Source organism: Anticarsia gemmatalis, chromosome 12 (assembly GCF_050436995.1).
Source record: "Anticarsia gemmatalis isolate Benzon Research Colony breed Stoneville strain chromosome 12, ilAntGemm2 primary, whole genome shotgun sequence".
Lineage (NCBI taxonomy): Eukaryota > Metazoa > Arthropoda > Insecta > Lepidoptera > Erebidae > Anticarsia > Anticarsia gemmatalis.
The window spans coordinates 5,813,925-5,832,525 of NC_134756.1; the positions used below are offsets into that span (position 1 = coordinate 5,813,925).

General features: G+C 34.5%; 1 protein-coding gene across 7 annotated transcripts in view; it reads left to right on the forward strand.

The window, feature by feature from the left end:
- Positions 1-18,601, forward strand: part of ASPP (Ankyrin-repeat, SH3-domain, and Proline-rich-region containing Protein) — a 238,395-nt gene that overhangs the window by 147,400 nt on the left and 72,394 nt on the right. Inside the window, exon 1 of one of the 7 annotated variants that reach the window (XM_076120571.1) lies at positions 6,709-6,829. The exons of 3 other annotated variants lie outside the window; for them this stretch is intronic. The gene's annotated coding sequence lies outside the window, so the exon portion shown is untranslated. Of the gene's footprint in view, positions 1-6,708; positions 7,054-18,601 lie in introns of those variants that run through there. 3 more of the 7 variants (XM_076120575.1, XM_076120573.1, XM_076120572.1) reach the window with 3 other exon arrangements.

The window sequence follows — 18,601 nt, forward strand, 5'->3', positions numbered from 1 at the left end:
AGCAACTAAGAGATAGATAGGAATACATATAATTTGTACCAAATCTATAAGTAAAGGAGTGGTCCAAAACCCATTATTTTTGGCCACAGAATTGAATGGTTGTTTAAACAAAACATGCTCAGGTTGAATGGGTTGTCGGGCTAAGCAAAGCTTTCAAGTCGAAACGAGGAAGTATAAATTAGAAGGGGGCGTGAAATTCCACGGCTTGCTGTCAATCCTTACAAAAGGCTTGTATGACGGAATTAAAATTCCATCCAAATGGGCATTTAAATAGGCGTGCAGCATTTTACTGTGGATTCTCGGGCTTAATGCTTATCTACTTATTTTAGTGGTAATCAAACGTAACCAGAATAATCGATTTGTTATTTTTATAGTAGACACTATTAAATGTTATCTCTAGAATATTCGAACGGTTATAAATGTGTTTGAATCAATAACAAGAACAATCCATATTTCCAAAACTACGATTTTTTTTTTCTGACTGTATTGATGGGAACACATGAACGACGTAGCCTATGTAAACGCGCAATTATGTTACAATTGAAGTCAAAGAACAGGTAAAAAGAAATATCTATTACATTTTCTACAACTGTCCAAAACATATTTGAGGAAGGCATTTACGACACTTGGGACCCTTTTAAAGCGGAGTGCAATGCGTTATCGAGTCCTTTAAGTGGTCTCAGAGACGTCTGCTTACCATAAAATTTGTGATAAGGGATGTATGTCAAGGACTACCTCGGATTCTTGACATTCCGACGCGAATGGGATCTTAAGAGTTTTCGACAAAAGTACTGTTATGCATTACCAGTATTATCAGACCCACTACGTAGTGAAATGAATTCCTCATTCCTCCATTTTCGAAGTGTTTATTTTGGTTCTGATCTCGTCTTTATTGTGGTACATTAATGTTCGGTAAAATCCATCTTCTATATATTTGTTGCTGAAGTATCTTAAAATAATAAAACCACATTCGTCGTTATCCTGTTCTTTAATTCAACAAGTGAATCAATAACATCATACATCATAATGTCTACATCATATTGTATAATCAATAAAATCAATACTTTCGAAGAAAAAAAAACGGTACCATAGAAGGCCGGCACCATATGTCACAAAGAGAATTCTGCACCATAACGTAGAACATAAATCATGTTATTGTTTTATGAGGAGTATTTCCCGTCGACTGACTACGCTTGTCTAATAAATTCACAATATGGCAGAAACACTACAATAAATACTGGTACCGCACATATTTGTTTTTGTACCTTCGATTCAACCTGAAACCGAGAGCTTTTAAAACAACAGCTACACTCAAAACTATTTTATGGCATAGTAGATTTTACTTGTAACTGAAACTGAACCTTTTGTTCAATGATAACGTGTTTTTCCAGTATACCTTTATGAAAGAAAGTGATATATTGATATTACTATATTACTGGCAAGAGTGTCGGCATATATTCGGTAGTTTCAAAGATAAGTAAACTGTATAAATACATGCAATGTACATAAAATATAATCAATTCTTATTCCTGTTATGACTTCTGCATCCCATATTTTATAATGGATCTAAAAGCATTTTTTTGTAACTAAGCTCGAAACAAGATCATAAAGTTAAAATGCAATAATACTTTTTAAAACCCGAAGCTTTACGCAATCCCGAAATTATCAACTGTCTCAAACTGTTTAAGTGGCGAAGACAATAGCGAAATTGCCCCAACAAAAGAGTGCTATCGGACCTTTCGATGCGAACCCGTTTTTTTTGTCCGAAATCCCAGCTTATTAACTTTTTTTATCGAAAGCAAAAAATGGGCAAAGGAAACACTTGTCGGGCATCGGAGGCGGGGCTGTTCCAATGTGCACGATGTTTAGTCTTTGCCACCTATAGACATGTGTAATTATTTCTACGATTGATGATGAAGGAAGATTTTCTGCAGTTCGTATAATTCTTTGAAATGTTAATTTGCCAACGTAATGTTGGTTTTACAAGTGGAATATAAGATAAGTGGGTCATGTTATGATGGTTATTTAAACGAATTCCGTGAATTCCTTTACAGTATTATCTTTAATATTGTTTGGGAATCGATGCGGGAAGTCTATTGATACCTTCATGCGTTTTCCCATCAGGGGTCACGTTAAAGTGTTTAAACGACTTCTATTATGCGTGTTTTACATTGAAGACCACTACTTTTGTATTGTTCCCATATTACTGAGGTATTTACATTTTTATTGGCACTTTTACGGACAATTTGTAATCAATTCCAAAAGTTAGTTTCATCTTTAATTCTATTAGTGTTTAATGTTGAACATAAACAGTACTTTAAAAGCCCTAAAACCGAAAATGTTTGATAATAAAATGTAGAAACAGTTAACAAGGGTACCGTTTGTACTTCAATTTACAGTTATAGATAAAATTTTGCTGCTATTTCGTTAACATATAAACGCTCTCCCTAATTTAATTTTAGTAAATTTTAGATAAGAAGCCAAGGCTGTTTAGGCCGTTATTTCATGCATACCTGTTGGTGTAGCCACCAAAGTTACACTTACACACATACATGTATAAACGATTCTAGTATTAAAGTCTCTATTCATATAAAAATAATATAAAACCGTAGTACAAAATTACTTATCAAATTATACAACCAACTAAACTCAAGGTAATCCATATATCACATTTACTATTTAGCCGTTGGCCTATACAATCCTGAATCGACAAGTTAACTTTACTTAAGCCAAAGCTGAGTTTAGCTTAAAACCCTTGCTTTATCTACACCTATTTGTTATCAATTACTCGGCCTAGCAGAGCAAAAGGTCCCTTAGTAAATCGGCTGTGATATCCCGATGTTTGCAGGTCATTAGATGACGCCAGGCCTGATCTTTACATTTTCACGACATTGCTTCCTCGCCCTTTTGACGGCGACGAATTATCCCTTGAGCGTGTAAACACACCGTTATATAAACATCACACGTTTTTATGTTTAAGTAAACGTTGGAATGGATTTAAAAGACGATCTCAATTTGTACTGATCGCTGTTGACTTTCAATATCTTTGAGTTCGCATGTTTTAATGCTTTTTGAAATGTAAAAGGGTGTTATGAATATTATGTAGGTGTGAATACGATGTGTGAACAAACGATTCATTGATTCGGTAAAGTGATTCACCTTGTTTTATTTAAAAAGTGTTGAGTAAAAACTGGATGACAGCGAATATTGAAGGGAAAACATAAAGGGTGATTGTTTCGGGGTTCAAGGTTGCGTCCTTAGATTGTTTTAGGGACAGTCGATAATTCCCGTCTTACAGCGTGTAAACGTGTTAAATCCAGAACGAATCAACTAGAGACCTCTTACTAAGAAAAGTAGTGAAATGAGTGAGTACGTGTAATAAAGTGTAGTCTAATGTTACCGATGATAGTATCAATGATGTTTGTATTTTTCATTAATAGTAAAACCTATTTAATTATTATAGAGCGGAAATCATAATTGCTCTTGTTTTATAAACACGTGTATATAACTTCAATCATAACCTTGGTTTAAATGAGGCCAAACAAAACAATAGACGAACCTCCTAAAATTGAAACTAGAACAATATTTGGTTTTGGTACACGGAGTATTGAAGGATATAAAGTTTTGGAGCACCGAATAAGCTCCGTTTACGATGCCTTATTAATTTTCCTATCATGTTCAAGATGCTATAACGCAAAATGTGCTATCATAACAAGGAAGTGTATTGATCCTCTATAAAAAGTATGAAAGTGCAGACCGGAGCTTTTGATGCTCAATTTTCATATTTATATTTTTAAGAAACAATTTCCATGTAATTAGATTCCTAATTTTAATATTAATTATGTAACAAAGCCCGTAGCCCAAATCTGTATATTCTGTACTGTCGGGTATCGAGAGTTTGACATTTAGAGTGTATTGCCAAAATAGTTCCTACGACGCCCGTTAGAGGCGCGATTATCATACAAAATTTCCCGATGACAAGCCGGTTGTCGGAAGCCGATAATACTAGAGAATCGAGCTACAGATCAAATTAATAATTTCGAATTAAGAATTCTAACGTAAATGACAACTTTAACTTGAAATAACAACGAATATTATATACAGCCAGTGTCTAAATAAATGGCAAAGCGCATTGCGCATTCTTTTTTCAAAATATGACATTTGTAAAACCAACTCTGTTTATTGCCAGCTTCTTTGTGTCACCAGTAATAAAACTGTATGATACTTCATCATAATAATATTCGTACAAACTCCCAAAACAGGAGTAAAGCTCGCATGTGACGTCACAACACAGACATCATATCCATATCACACTCAAGTCTAGGTCGTATTATCAGCAGTATATTATATAGGGTGAAGTACTGCAGCCAACATTCTTGGCAGCAAGCCACGAAGTACATGTCCCGACATGAATAGCATACTTGTGACAAGCTCCCGAACTATGAAGCAATTATAAATTCCGTTTCATAGGTTACCCCTTTACTCTTTATTGAATTTTTCATTAGAATTTCAAGGGCGAACGCCAATTTCGTGAGTCACGTTTTAACTTATATGAACATATTGTTAGAAGTAAAGATTTTAACTTATTAGCGTAGTTTTGACTTCTTAAGTCTTCTTGTGGCAAAACGTGTATTTCTGTGTAGGCTTTGTTCTAAGAATTTAATTAGATACTGCTGTTTTATTACAATTTACTTACATTATTCCTAAAAAACAAGTTTTATCTTAAAATACCTCGACTAGCTAAGCAAGTATGTTTCATCATAGTTAAATTAGAAACTATATATTGTAGTGACGATAAGGTACCCTAATATCCTTTTACTTAAACCCTATATTAACCCTCTCATGAAAGATCACAGAATAATTTCTCTAAAATTAAGCCTTACATTTCCTTCAACTAAGTAGTGTATTTTGTCTCACAACAAATCTCTTGGCAAATTTAATTACACAGCATTACTTTCTTTCAAAGAATACTTTCTCTTAACTAAGAAAAACGTTTTGTGTTTTTATTTCATCTTCAAAACAAAATATCTCGTGTTTTCAAAGTTTTTTGAATTCCAGGCCATATTTACCTGATATATTTGGCAAAACCTGTTAAATATTTGTTAATTAATTACCATTTCTTAAATTTACAGCTCTCGTTTTATAGAATTAGTAACGTCTTTATTTATGATATTACATTTGTTTAAATAATAACAGTAAAAGAATCCCGTAAGGTAGTGTTGATGAAATCCACTCACGCGATCTGTCGCATAAATATGCCCCGGGAAGGTCGCAAATTTACGACAGGTGCAAATAAAGAGATACCACAGATTCCTCAATGAATAAAGGCAGCATACTTCTTTTTGCCTGACGCGTCTTAGAGGCGGCCGACCAACTTCATAATAACATATTTTATGCATCGATAAAGCCCTTATCTGGGAGCGCCCTTTTCCACATAGCACATTCTCGACCGTATGAAAGATACAGTCTCAAATTATTTTTGTAAATTTAGACCTTCTCGTGGGGATATTACGGTTGTTATTCCGCGTTCCCTTTGTCGACAAGGTATCTGATTTACGGCCAGGTGTGGGCTCTCGTCGCTCGCCACTCTTCCATTCAGAGCTTGCACAAAGTGGGACACCTTTAGATTGGCGGTCTCCGATGAATTCACTCCATTTCAACGTCGACTCACAGATTCGTAATTCTTTTTGCGGACAACGGTCAGCCGTAGTGTCATTCAATAATTTAATTTCACGCTTTTATCTTCGGATTGCTGGTTCGCTAGTTTAATCAGTTTGATCAATTTCATTATGTAACTTTATTCAATGGTTCATTTTATCAGTCTGCGATGAAATAAGGTTCGCGTCATAATAGATTACTGTTTGTCGAAATCTTGTAGATACTGGTATGCTCGTAAAATAACTATCACATTCCAACAACACTTCGACGTTCTGTATTATTCAAACAGATATGAAAACTTCCTTTCGTTTCTCGTACCTATCTTGTCGATTCAGCGTCATACGAATTCAGTATTCAGTGCGAAGTTGAGCGACCGCCTACAGCACTCGGACGAACACCAAAAAATTTTATTGGAGATCGACGCTCATCGAAAATGCCCTTTTGGATTTGGAGGTATTTAGTAGTTACTTAATCTTAGTTGAAAGCTTAGTGGTGAACAATCCTTTTAGTAAAATAAACACAACGGGATATTTATAGTCCCAACAGAAACGGTATCCTCGGGGTTGCTTGCATTAAAACGAAACATTTACGGTTAAAAGTTAATATTTGATTTGAAATAAACCAAATTGACAGTTGTGTCGAGTTTAACTGTGAACAACATACTGACATAGAGAGCGAAGTTGTTTTCGATGTCTGTTATGATGAACAACATTTAATTATCTCGGAGCCCCACTCAGCATGCAAAGAACACGGAAGATAATTACAGGGGTGGTAGATAAATGAATTCCAACAAGTGCTACAGTACAATACAGGTAGCGCATTCCGACTAGCGGCCTCGTTTAAGCCGTACATAAACAAAGGTCCAAATCTAAGGCACAAGTAATTATGAACGTGCAACACTTCTCGCATTCTTTGCTGGGCTTTTTTCGCTTTTAATGTGTGCATTTTTTGGAATGAGGTGTCGGGGAGAGAGGGTTGGGGGGTGCACACTAGCTTTCATTCTGTCGTCGGCCTCCGGCGTGTCCGTCTGCGTCACTTCAGTAGCTTCGAGCCCTTGGCAAGGGGTGGTTGTGCGCTCTCCCGCGATGCCGCAGTACGGCCTCTTCCGATACATCCGTGTATTCTAGTGAAGTTTTATTTTTAAAGACATTTTATGTTATTTGGATTATGCGTGAGTTTAAAATTGGCTGGAAATCTATATTGGTTTTGTTCACAGCGGGAAACCTTTTGACTTTGATTTTCTTGCTAATTTCACTTTGAAGAAGTTATTTATTGATAAAAGATTTTCGATAATAAATCTCTTTAAATTAGATTTGTGTAGGTTCACTGGGTGGAAAGTATTTACTTTTATTGATGTTGTCTGCGTACTTTTTATAATGTAGATAGCTGAAACTTGTAAGTATACTGTAGAACTTTTTGTTTTCGTATATATTTTTAAATTGCTTGTAACTACGGCCTGAGTGGGGTTCGTTTCTGTAGAACTCTTGACTTGAAGTTTTTGTAAAGTTGCCTCAGGTCAATAAGCTCATTCATGTTGTGGCCATATGTTACTACTTGAAAATTTGGGGTAGTCAAGTAGCCAAACTTTAGGTTCGGTGTACTTGATAAGGGTTTCGATAGTAATTATATTGAGGCATATGTGGTTACAAATATTAAAAACTTTTGTAGTATCTTTATATTTTTTGTTAAAACCGGCATTTTATGGTAATAAGCGCATCACACATGACAATATAACGAGTCTCGAAATAATATTATCTACGTAATTTATTAAGCGTTTTACTGGAGTATCCATTGTCCTCCTTACACAATTTGGGTGGCATACTTAAACCTAATTAAACACCAAAATTAATTAAGGTTCCATTAAGCCCTACAACTTATAGCTCCGTATCAAACTCACGTGGCATACACAAAGTTTACTTATTTTATAGTTTTATGAAACCGCAAGTTATCTTTGCGGTGGGTTACGAAGATTTATATCGCGTTTCAAAGGTATTGAATGGCATAAAGGAAGTCAACAGAGATCTTACACAATAGTACATCAATAACACAGTATCGATTTCTTTTGTATTTTGAAGTCAGAATTAGAACACCTACTAGTGAAGCAGGTTATGTCATCTATTGTGTTCCTTCGGGATGGATGAAACCTCAGACAATACCGCTCAGCGAGAAGCCTCCAAGAATTCTGTAAATTGCAATAAGAGTCAACATTATACCTGCCCGTCTCGCCTACTACGGTATGATTATCAACGAAATGTCTACTTCAATGATTTGCGTGGGAAGGTAGACAGATGATACGGTTTTTTATTTACATTATTTTTTATTTGACGCCGCCGGAGAAATTTCAGTGTTCGAATGTTTTGGTCCTATTTTTGAACGTGGGTTTTTCGACAGCTCTAAATATGAGTACAATGCTGACATCGTTTTGACAACAAATTGATACACCTTTTGTATAAAAGGCTATTGAGTCGGAAATTATTACGAAGTAATATTCAAACGTGAGTCTTACAAGCCTAATAGGCGCTACTGATTAATAATCCATTTCTTTAATCATGTTACCCCGCAACTGACCTAAAGTGCCAACCCGAATCTATTTGGGAATAAAGTTACAAATGGCCTTTTTAAACATACTTGAAAGTTTTTCCGGGATTGCCGACTTCAGTATAGTTGGGGCGACTTTTGTCCCTCTTTGTGTCAAACCAGCGTTTATTGGGTCGACCGCAAGTCCCGGCGAGTCACACCTGGGACCGGGTCAAGGCACTTGTTATGAGCACACTGCGTCTGTATTAAAATATTTATCGCGTTGTACATTTTTGTGAGTGACTGTATTTTGGCGAGCGTATGTTTTTTGACGATTTTTAGAGCTGAGATTATTTCCATGAACGAATAAGAATCTGGTACTTACATTTTATGAAACCTAATTCAAGAAAAGCGTTATAAAATAAATGAAACAGTTTGATTTTTGCTTATAAAAATATTAATAAATTTTTCTAAAGCTACATTCAGCAACATAATTTAAATTTCTTTCTGTTTTCACAATTAGGTTAGTCAACATCTACTAAAGGCTCAAACGCCTCGGGCTTAGTTACAAAGTAAAGTCCCATAATCCATAATATCGTCGTTTGAATAATGGTCCTTGCTAAACTTAATTAGTAAACACAGTTTATTAATGTCCTACCATATCTTATTGGGACTTGTGATTGCAATTTATTGCACGGATCATAAGCTCCCAGTTTCTAGATCAGAATACAAAGCAGTGATTTAGAGTAGCGGAGCGGAGAGCGTGGCTGTAATACAGTACAATGACATAATAAAAAAATATCGATTAAATCAAATATTATAACATAATCATTAATTTATTGATCTAGTATTACTAGGTTCTAGTTTTAGAATAGTTGAAAGTCCTTTTACGAGTATGATTTTTGGAAAATTTATTGCCGTTAACATTGAACTTAAACAGTACTTTATAATAATACTAAACAGTGGTCGTAGTGTTGGACCAATTGGCGTAAAATGTATAAACTACAGTGCGGAAAACATTGTTGCCCAAAAGTTAAATAAGTCTGGTGTTCAGGAGAAAAACTTTTTTACCTCGCTTCCCTCTCCGCTTCACTGTGGATACGGTCTTTAGACTTGTCTAACAGTAACTTAGTACTACAGATAGTACAGTAAACAAGTGGACACACTTGACTACTATACACGATGGACAAATTAATTACCGAAGCAATTACTGCAAGTTTGTACTTCATGTAATTGCGTATTCTCTTTACATAAGTTGTTTACTAACATAGGTAGTGCAATTGACGTCGGCAATCAAAATTTCGCTTTGGTCTGTAAACGGACTAATAATTTCAGCAGCAACACTCGCACAACCCAATCCCAGTACAGTTTATGAACGTAGCAGAATACAGCTCCTATTTAGTACCAGTCCCCGTAAGCTTGAGTGCAATTTGCTTGCGATTGGAAACAAAATAGGAAAATTAAACACTTCCGATTTTAGTAATACGTTCGCTTTGAGTCGAAGGCTTGTTTACGAATTTTCGTGTGTAGCTAATGGTTATAAAAAAAATCAAAGTAAAGTGAAACTAGGTCTTTTGACAGACGTATTTCATGTTTTTGGTAAAAGCTAACGCGAAAAACGGAAGAGTAGTGGAATATATCCACATCTAGGCGCTGGTTTTTACCCTCGGGGCATACAATATGTCTTTGTTACTATTGTACTACGCTCTTGTCATTCTGACATACGCTATTTCTTCTTTACGGGTATAAAAAATAGTTATTTACTCGAAAAAATACGTTTTTTATGTTTATCTCTTTTTCTAGATCTACTTAATCAAAAAGATAATCAAACATCCACTTCATAACAATACCAAACAATAATAAAGATTTCCAAGTAAATGTAAACAACAAGTTTTGATAAAGCACACTCCAGAAAATGTCCACAAACGGCTCCGGTACATTTAATGTACGCCACTTATTTATTTAGGATAGTATTTACTTTACTGAAATGTATCAGTGACCTGGCTTTCCATTTACTTGGAAAATGCCGATTGAATTGTCAATACTTAGGGTATGTTCGATAAACATTAATTTCAATTATTGCTTAACTCAGCGAGAAGTGCTTCCCACATGTCATTTATATAAATCTCTCTACTTGAAATACAGCCTATGTATATGTTATTGATAAGACCGCGTATTATTGTATGAGAAACTGCTTGTGTAATGGAAAATTGTACGGCACCTTTTAACAATTCGTGATATATACAATTTAGTTTCATCAGGCAAAATAAAATGTATGTAAGTGATAGTGGTCAATATTCGGTGTACTAAAAATAATTTCCGATAATACCTATTCGTTATACGTTTATTATAATGTTTTAAAGAACAATGCGTCATCAACAAATAATTATTAATGTTAAAGTAACATAGCTTGAAGCTATGACGTAATTATGTAGGAAGAAAAAATGTCGAAGGTCATGAAAAATAGCTACATCGTGTAAAGACTAATTTAATATCGAAAAGCGGGTGCTATTGCGTCATCCAAGTAACTGAAACTACCTTAAACTGTTCACGCAATCCACATAAAAGTAATTTAAAACACGTGGAGCCATTAAATAATACTCTATTTGAAACGAAAAGGACATATTCAAATGTTTCCTTGGTCTATAATTTCAATAGGTTTGTTATAAAACAGAACGGTTTTCGCTCACCTGATATTATTCGGCGGGCTTTCAATGCTGAACAATCATATTCTAAATAGGTCTATAATGTTAATCTCGTGCAAACAAAGTTGGCATGAGTTTGCTTATTGTACAAATAGAACGTTGACCTCATCTATAGAATAATATTCGAATAGTATTTCGATTAGCTTCGGTGCAGATTATCCTACGAATTCTGCGAACGTCAGCTCAGAAAATACATTTTGCATTGGAATTAAATTCTCCAATTTGTAGTGCTATTCTGAATCCTGCGCAGTATTTTATAGAGTCTTGATAATCGAGTATCAAATGAGACATTGCGAGATCATCCCTAACTAAATATGAAATCAAATATCTTAATTTCATGCTTTGAAATGGACTTTTCCTGAACCCCATAAGACAATGAAAAGTAACGATCAATTTCGTTTATAAACCCTAAATAAATAAGCGTGCCGTCGGAATTATACACAATGTACATGTTTCCGTACGGGTATCGAACATATTATAACAATAATGTTATCGAACTATTCACTCATGAACATTAGATAAGCACGTTCAACGTTAGGAAAGAAATACACATTGTATTCTCAGCCGTGTCACCTTGTATTTGATATTTTCATACAGGTTGCTTATCAAAATATTGAAAATCGATATATTACAAGCTCCAATAACCGTGAGCGTGCTATAAAAATATGTGGAGACATGATCCGCTACATTCCTACGCGCTTTCAAGCGAAGCTGAAACTCGTAGCTTGAGAGATTGTTCATACTATTGTTTACCTATACAGGCGAGGTTTAGTCTATCGGGATGAGATGTTGAAGCATATCAACTTTGTCTAAATAACATTCTTGACAGGAAGATATATTTTTGTCTATAATACCGGTCTTCTATTTTTAAATAAACAATGGTTTCTGTATTTTTCGAAAGGGACCTAATAAAAATAGTGTAGAAGTTTAGTTTTCCATTTCGCTGAACGTCAATGTTTTGGCTGATTTTCACATTTCCCGATAAGAAAGCTTTTTTTTTCTTTTCGCTCCATAAACTGAATTAGCTTTTGATCTCTAGTTTTGTTACGTGGGTCATTTACAACTTGTTAGTCTTGATTTGACTTAAAAGACATAATTACGTCTGGCTTATAAATTACTGACTAGTTGCAATCACAGGCTAGTTTCACTCATTTGCATGGTATTACGAAAATACACTACAATTTCTAGCGTGAAACACATAGTACTGCGTACGTATTAATTATTTAAACTTAGCTTTCACGGCTTTAGTTCCGACGCTGACAATAAAATGAGTAGCTAGACCAAGTTAATATTTCCTCAGCTGAATAATGACTTTCTACACAATTAAATGCTGAGTGTGACTATGTAGGATACGTAACTATTTTATCGCTTATGTCGTTTGCATAAGATTCAATGTTGCTTGAAGTTATTAATATATTTTACCCTTATGTTTCGATGTTTATTTAAGGGGAAACGGGTGCAAAGGTATTTGCTTTTTAATTAGTCATCAATAGTCCTTGACTGCTCTCTTTGAAATTCAATGAAACCATTTCTTCGGAAAGGATATTGGCAATACCAGCTCCGTTCGTGTCGATTTCTTTGGAAACACTTTAATTTTATCTTCTAACACTTAGAACTGGATTAATTGTTTTGTTTCTCAGTAGATCGAAGTATATTCAGTGTGATACAAAAATAGTCGATTCATGCTTTCTATTTTCACATCAGTTTACTTTATTGATTTGTTTCACGAAATAGCACTGTCACTTGTGAATCAGGAAAAGAGTATTGTTCCCGAAATACAGTTGACCGTCTTCTAAGACAAATAGGGGATTTATAATTTTGTTTATAGATATTAAAGAGCCCATTTATACTTTAAATACACCAGCCCTTTGTCTGAGTTATTATAAAAATGTAGATTTCAAATATTGCGAAAACATTGTAGTACAGTCTTTACTTAAAATGTTAGCTAAAATGAATATAGAATAACATATTTTTAGTTTTTCACAGATCAATATCCATTGTATTTTCATATCTTCAGTTCATGTTTTATTTATAGAGAACCGTTTCAGTTACCAATAGAGATTACAATACTTTTTCGACGGTTAGAAACTTTAGCCAAGTTGCGTCGTAATATTTACCCACAATATCGGTTAAAACGACTTTAGTTTTGGGTTTGTGAGACCTAAGATCAATAAAATTTTATTGGGACATATAGAGCGAGTTCGCGTGACAGTATAGGGCTGTCACGTGAGGCCATCAGTGCGTGTAGTGTGCTGCTAGTTTAGGGTTATGTAACAAACTAAGGACGTTGCCTAGGGAATGTTTTGTCTATATTTTTCTTTAACTGTTTTTGTTTTTCGTGAAGCAAGAATTTACGTAAGCTTTCGACATTTTTGGAGGATTTTTTTTAAAAGAATTTAGTTTTTGTTTGACGCCGACTCGCCTGGTGGAAAGCGCAAGCTTTAAGTAAATTGCATAAATTTTTATGTTGTCTAGTATTCCAAGTTAATATGAATTAACTATAGTGCTAAACCATCGCATTTGGTGAAATGAAAGAAGAAATACTGTACTATACTAACACAGAATAGTTCATAGAACAACTACTACGCTTCAAAGTGTCTGAGCTTCGTCTACCTTATTCTGTCTACATCAAACTCAATCCTCCTTAAATTATATTACGTGCTAATATTCAGTTATTGTACTATAAAGTTGTCATTATCTTTTGATTATATAAGAGCTTTCACGCTTTTAGTACCAGTCGTTTCCATTTTCACGGCGTCTAGGCTAAATGTATAAAGGTGAGGAACTGGAGTATTTTGTAGCGGTCCTCGGGTTTATACTTTTAAACTGCTACTTACTTTAAGGATAGTTTCGTAAAGCACTCGCGACGGAACAACGCTTTTTGTCGCTTAACTTTGTCGTAACATTTTATGGTACTTAAATTAGAATACAAATATGTATTTTGTATACTTTTTAAGTTGATATAAAGTAAAAATACCTGTATTTTATCCATCATTAATCGGGTCACGAATCCTTATTTCGTTTCTTCGTGATAGTGTTAACCGTAATTGAAAATTGACACGCCGATTATTCACCGTTTCCAAAAATTCGTATAATAAAGTTACGAAAATAAATCCGTTATTAAATGTAAGTCATTAAAAATAAATATTTAATATCATGATATCAACGCGTTGACGTTACAATAATTTCATCTGGAACGTTGATCATTAATTTACGGAAGAGTGACTAAAACCGGTTAATTAATTAACATTTAAGCTCGCTGGTTAATTTATCCAACGTGGCTTTAAGCATTAAATTATAATATCATGCGATATAGTTCAAACTCTACTTTTATGTTTTGAAATAATTATATCACTGTTTCTGTTTCGAACTACAATAAATTCTATCAAATTTTAATATAATGGACACTAATACGGTCATTTTGCCCAACATTTTATGGCATAATAAGCCAATACATCCTAAACGGTAAACTCGTATATTATGATATAAAGGACCTTTCATGGAAACTCATTGATAGTCAACAGTCGTGCACGAATCAAGCCTATTTATGTACACGTCACAACAGTTTGCAAATCTATAAACATCAGTATTTGTAGCATTATTCCTCAGTGTTGACAGTTGTGACGTTCTTCGAACAGATATGGTACGTTCATACGTACGTTCCTTTCCGAAGGATATCTGTGACGTACCCCCGCTGGGAGACATACAACAGATCTATTGGATTTACATAAAGGGTTGAATGGTTTCGCTACAGACTCATATTTGCGATGACAAGGTTTTTTTTACCCGATGCTCAGCGGTTTGATGTACTCTATTTAGAATTGACAACTGACGCTTATTCTTGATATATTAACGTTATTTCAAACGATATATTGTGACATTTATGCCACAAACAATGTGCAGTAGCGCGATCTTTTATTACTATCTACTACCGACAGCCGACTAGGTATTTGATAAATTTTGTATGAAGATCAGTAGCTCGATTATATACCACTATCCATTACTGACGACCGGGTAGCTCTAGAGAATTTTTTATAAAAATCTGATCAGCGCCGATAGCGGGCACCTCAGGAACTATTTTTTGCAGTACATTATAAATGTCAAACTTTCGGGAGAGATTGTAGGGTATCACGCTACTATTGCCATATAACACTAATTGTTATCAGCACTTACCAATTACTAACACCTATCATTTTTCCTGCTACTAATTGAAAGCAGTTTCCTCTCTTTATACCCGTCCTTTATCGAGAATTTAAGTCTTAACCCACATACTCGAACCGAAGCTTAATTACGCTTTTTGAATAGTCAAAGCATCTAACCGACCTCCTCAATAAATTCATTGTCGTATGAAAATTTAATCTAACGAGGTATTTATACTGTCATCAAAATTTAATAGGAGTTTGTTTGTTCTTTCAGTAGACAATCATTTCAGTGAATAACTTAAGGGTTATTTTATTGCTCAATAGAGACAGTCGTCGTCTTGGAAATTTGGCTGAGTGCTTTATACCGTTTGTTGTTGAGGCTATTCGATTATGTTTTTAAAGAATTTTAAACAACTAATTCACAGATTGAACAAAATTGGAGTTTATTTAAAATAATATTAAATAAAATGGCTATGACATCCGGAGAAACGCACAGATAAACAGACGAATTTATAAGGTTCTGTTTTTCGCCATTCATCTACGAAACCCTAATAATATACTCAAAACGGTATTACATTATTCCCAAATTAAAGGTAATTAATTTATTTAGGATAGAAAAAAAGAAAAATTGCAATCTCTAAAATCTTGTTGGAATCTGTTTTGTGTGTGTAAATAGACAGTAAACAACATACTTATTAGCCAGGAGCATCGATATAACTGGTTGTCAATACTAATTTGCATAGTGACTTGCATAATTAAATGTTTTTAACTAGAAGTTTTTTGTACATTTTATCTTGTTATCTAACAATATTTTGCAAACTAGATGTTAAGCTATTTTGTCACTAATTTGAAAAATGGTTAGTACTTATACTTGGGGCAGAATCCCTACATTATTTATTGTTTTTATTGCAATATTACAGTACCTATTAAAAATTCGTCTTGTGTGTTATTTACTTTTATAACTTTTAATCAAATGCTACTAAAAAGTGGTGTATAAATTAAAAACATAAAAACTTGAATACTACGAACTACTTAAATATTATCTCCTCGGTCGGGTTTTCATTTAACTTTTCTCATTAGTGTAATTTTTAAATACGTTGCGATTTCATAACTTTGTTTATTCATTTTGCACTAGCGAAGATCTAGTTGCAGTCTTTGAGTTGTTTATTTCTGTTTCAGCTTCGCACGCGTTCATTAAGCTTCATAGAGAACATCGAACCATATGAATCAAGTTCCAAATTCCAATTCCGTCGAGTATAACAAGCCAGTACGTGCCAATTTGCTCCAAAAGAACCAAATAATAGGCATTTCTACCAAATAATAATACCACATTTCGTCGAAATCCTTCCACTTGTTCTTCTGACAAGATAATAAATCTCTCGAATGAAAGAGGAAAAGCAGGGAACAAAAATGCGTCATGTAAACATCTAAACACTTTTCGGAGCCCGGCGTAAGCCAAGTAAAAGGGGGCATTAACTTAATGATCCTACCACATCCAACAGGTAGAATAATCTCCGTATACCACCGGCCAAATGTTTAGGAACTTGCCGTACACAAGTTTTACCTATATTCTTGTATCTTTGGGTTACTGTTTACGTAAGTCGACCATTTGCGTATCTTCCTTTTTTTATTTAACTTAGCTTTTTAAAGGTAACCTTTACTGTTTCAGTATTGCAAATGAATACATTTTTGTTCCGTAATGTACTTAGGTATTCGGTTACATTAAATCAGGTTTTAATAAGGTCTTTAAAACAATTACAGCGTCGCAAAGCGCAATCGTTGGTAAAAGTTTAGTGCCAAGAATGTGATCCCAAGAAATAATTTCCCGCAATTCCAAGTCATAATCGAAACTTTAACCGAGATACATTTGCAAGATGGCTGGTAAATGTTTAAAATTACCGCACCCGCATCAAAACTTCCTAAACACGTTTTACGATCGCGAGACGACTTAATTCTCAATTTGCGACTCGAGTCGCCAAGTATGTGGGATGCCTTATCGGTATTTAGGTCAGGATCAGTTCCATTCCATTGTCGTTCCACGATCGCGTCAATGGATAAAAGTCGTATGTTGTATACATGTTCTTATACATATTATATCACGGATGAATGAATGCCCTTTCTCTTAGATGTCGTAAACGGAGGGTGGAGTTGTACAAACATTCTCTCTACTTTTGTAAAGTGATTTATTCTGAATTGTAATAGCGTATTGTTAAGCTTCGTGTTTCATTCATGGTTTACCGATTTACATTTTCAAATCTTCTTACGCATATGTATTATGCCGTAAGTGAAAATTTCGTAAATCCCTGGGACGCATGAATTAGCATGGATATTCGGTGGGGGCATAAAGTGAAATTGAACTGAATGAAATACTCTTGTGAAGAATAAACAAATTATTGCATAAGTGTTGATCTTTTCAGTAAAATAAAAACTTGTAAAACCAAAACTGACTTTATGTTTTTACAATAAAAAAGCAGTTACGTTTGCTACATTTATTCACAAAAACGCTTTTGATTTTTCTAAATGCTATTTAGTTTAGTAATTATTGTGTAGTTAATTAATGTGTTAGGCTGAAGTCGTGCTCCCAGGCACCGCGAGAAGCTCTGTAAAAGTTTACTTTAGTCTCCGAGACGAGCTTGATATGAGCGTTGAGTAATTTATAAAATTCTTCGTACTCAAACTGTTTTGGCTTCTGTATTATCTTTTACGGTTAACTTTTGTACATAAAACCATTTAAAAGGATTTCTTACGGGCCATTATAACTGTTCTAGCCTCGAATTATAGTGTACGTTTCCTTGTAATGTACTTAAAATGGAGGAAACAAAAATGTCGTACCCACCTAAAGTAATAGAACGTTGCGGTGAATTTATATTCCAGGTAAAATTAATGATACAAATAAACGTAGGAATTATGTACTCAAACCATTTAGTTTAGCCAAAATTGTTCAAGCTTACGTAATATTCTGAGGGATGAATACAACCATCAAAGAGGGATAAGGTAGAAAATAATAACATACTACCTCGGAAATGAATACGGGTAGGGAGAGCTGGAGCGATAGGTATACGTCCCTGATGAGTGATGACACCTAATGGTCTGAATGTCAATCAATCAAAATCAAAGCAACCCGCACCGCTATCTGCCGTTGAATATGGGTACCCTCGGCCACAACGAAAGATCCTCCGGGCGATATTGCCATAATCAACGAGAGTGGACTGTGTGAAATCTCTGTTGACTTTACTACCTACACACGTCACAAACACACATACATTCATGCTAATGTTATTCGTAATCTACTAGATACGGAATTCAACAATAAATTGACCATTATTTTTCAAAATAAAGATAGATTTCGATTTTTATCTATCTATCTAATCAGCCCGTTTCCGCTCACTGTGGAGTATAGGCCTACGATTTAATTCATGTTTATTTGCAACTATTGTTTAATAAATAATATTTGTTTTTAAACTGTAGATAAAATTGACAATGTGCTATCTTAATTATGAGCGTATTATGGCAGTGTGCCAGCACATCACTCTTACTTGCATAACGGTTAAAATGTTGATTGCTTTTTAATATCGATCA